The following is a 3189-nucleotide window of genomic DNA, read 5'->3' on the forward strand; positions in this document are numbered from 1 at the left end:
GTTTTAACCTTCTTCAAGGACCGGCCGTAGTCAAATTCGATTCAACTAAAGTAGGAGAAACAGACACCCGCCAGCCACCTTTTATGCAAAACTAGTTGCATGTCAGTCGGTGGAACCGGTCTCATGTGCGTGGACATGCAAGGTTGATCTGGGGCGCTTCATCCCACAATACCGCCGAATCAAAATAAGATGTTGGTGGTAAGCAATATGACTATCACCGCCCACAACTCTTTGTGTTGTACCCGTGCATATCATCTACGCATAGACCTGGCTCTGGTGCCACTATTGGGAAACGTTGCATGGAAAACAAAAAAATTCTACGCACACGCAAGATCTATCCATGGAGATGCATAGCAATAAGTGGGGAGAGTGTGTCTACGTACCCTCGTACACCGTAAGAGGAAGCATTTAACAATGCGGTTGATGTAGTTGAACTTCTTCGCGCTCCAACTGATCAAGTATCGAACGTATGGCACCTCCGCGTTCAGCACACGTTCATCTCGGTGATGTCCTCTGCCTTCTTGATCCAGCAAGACAGCGAGGTAGTAGATGGGTTCCGGCAGCACGACAGTGGTGACGGTGATGGTGAACCTATCTCCGCAGGGCTTCGCCTAAGCACTACAAAAATATGACCGGGTGTGTAAATGGTGGAAGGGGGCACTGCACATGGCTAAGACAATGTTCTTGAAAGGATCTATATGGTTGACTAGAGGGGGTGAATAGGCAACTAACAATTTTTAGCTTTTCTTTACCAAATTAAACTTAGCATCAAAATAGGTTGTATAGATGTGCAACTGGGTGAGCAACCTATATGATGCAACAACAACAAGTCCACGAGCAAGCAAGGGATACAACACAATGTAAGCTTGCACAAGTAAAGGTAAGAGATAACCAAGAGTGGAGCCGGTGGAGATGAGGATGTGTTACCGAAGTTCCTTCCCTTTGAGAGGAAGTATGTCTCCGTTTGAGCGGTGTGGAGGCACAATGATCCCCAAGAAGCCACTAGGGCCACCGTACTCTCCTCACGCCCTCACACAAAGCGAGATGCCATGATTCCACTATTAGTGCCCTTGAAGGCGGCGACCGAACCTTTACAAACAAGGTTGGGGCTATCTCCACAACTTAATTGGAGGCTCCCGATGACACCACGAAGCTTCACCACAATGGAATATGGCTCCGTGGTGACCTCAACCATCTAGGGTGCTAAAAACACCAAAGAGTAATAAGATCCGCAAGGGATTAGTGGGGGGAATCAAATTTCTCTTGGTGGAAGTGTAGATCGGGGCCTTCTCAACCAATCCCTAGAAAATCAACAAGTTTGATTGGCTAGGGAGAGAGATCGGGCGAAAATGGAGCTTTGAGCAATAATGGAGCTTGGGGAGGGAAGAGGTGGTCTTCTTGGGGAAGAAGACCCCATTTATATAGTGGGGGAAAAGATCCAACCGTTATCCCCTCTCTCAGCCCGCGCGGCGCGGTACTACCGCACAGAGCTGTGGTACTATTGCAAGGGGTTGCGGTACTACCGCTAGCACAGTAGTGACCAGGTGAGGACCTGTTGCACAGGGCAACGAGCGATAGAACCACCGGAGCGGTACTATCGCGCGCGCCTATGGTAATATCATAAGGCAGGGCTCAACTCTCGCTGGAAAAGCATGGAAGAAATAAATTGCTTTCGTAGCTACTTCCGCTGAGGTTGGAGCTGTGCAAAAATCCGGCAAGGTACCACCGCTCACAGGAAGCGGTACTACTGCATAGGGGCGGAAGTAAAAAACTACATCCACGCTTACTTCCGCATGCTTCAGCGTCAGGGCTAGAGGGAGCGGTACTACGGCTCACCAGGAGCGGTACTACCATTGGTTGCGGTACTACCGCTTGCCTGAGCGGTACTACTGTACGCCGCTGCAGTACTACTACTCCCTTGAGCAATACTACCGCACGCCACACAGACTTTAGCATTTGGCAGCCTTGATATCATAGAGACATGGATAAACAGAAGGTGCTCCATCGAAGCAAAGGAAAGGTGGTGCAAAGGAACAGATGTGTATGTGTTGATTCCACCCTAACCTTTCCAAAGTGGACCCCCTCTTAATGGTATGGCTTTCCTATGACTCAAATCCACCGAAAAGAAACATAGAGAACTGTCGTCTTTGATACGCTCCGAGGGGCACCGAATCGTCTTGTGCCTATAGATGAGATATCTGAAATGCTCAATGCACATGATTAGTCCGCAAAAGCACCGTCATCAATCACCAAAACCACTTAGGGAGAAATATGCCCTTACAGTCTCCCCCTTTTTGGTGGACTGATGACAATACGGGATTTGCACATAGAGATATAAAATGATCACAAGCAAACCCAAAATCTATAAAATATAGACAGGCTCCCCCTGGATGTGTGCATTCTAGAGATATGCTTTGGACTGCACAACAGTCCCCTATATTTTATAGACAAGGCAAACCTTGCGACAATATAAGTGACACTAAGCATGGAAGCAAGGTAGAGTAAGCGAGCAAGAAGTAAAGGTTACAAGACAAAATAAGCTCACAATCTACTACCATACTAGACAATAAAAGTATAAGATTGAAGGCATATGTCTCACACCATATGATAGAATAGGTCTCCTGGTCTCTCACGCAAATAACACAAACCAAAGCAATGAAGGTTCAATGAAACGAAAGCTAGGAGATAAATACTCGCAAATCCTACACTCTCCCCCCTTTGGCATCGAGACACCAAAAAGGCAGAGAGGACACCTAAGACACAGGTGGTAGCTCCCACTGAAGCAGCAGGAATGGACTCCCCATCTGACTCAGCCCACCGATAGCCTTGCTTCGTTATCCACTCAACCTCAGGAGTGATGTTCTTCTCCGACCCGCTCGAGGTGTGCCCGCCAAGCTTCCTCAGAATCCACTTGTCGCGCTGGCAACTCTCCTTCTGAGCAACGTGAGCCTGGTACTGCCCCTTGGCCTGCATGCAGAACAGAGCCTTCACCTTGGCCTTGAGCTTCTTAGACCAAGATGACTCAGCAGAGGGAGGTGCATACCCCTCGGAACTGTCCTCCGCCTCCTTCTCCTCAATCTCATCATCATCAACATCCATGCGGGCAGCCTCTGCCTTAGCCCGGGTAGTGGTGTTAGCCCACTTGTTCTTCTAGCGCAGCTTAATGGGCTCATGGCAAATCCAGTTCGG

The sequence above is a fragment of the Triticum dicoccoides genome, chromosome 3A (genome assembly GCF_002162155.2).
Source record: "Triticum dicoccoides isolate Atlit2015 ecotype Zavitan chromosome 3A, WEW_v2.0, whole genome shotgun sequence".
Taxonomy (NCBI): domain Eukaryota; kingdom Viridiplantae; phylum Streptophyta; class Magnoliopsida; order Poales; family Poaceae; genus Triticum; species Triticum dicoccoides.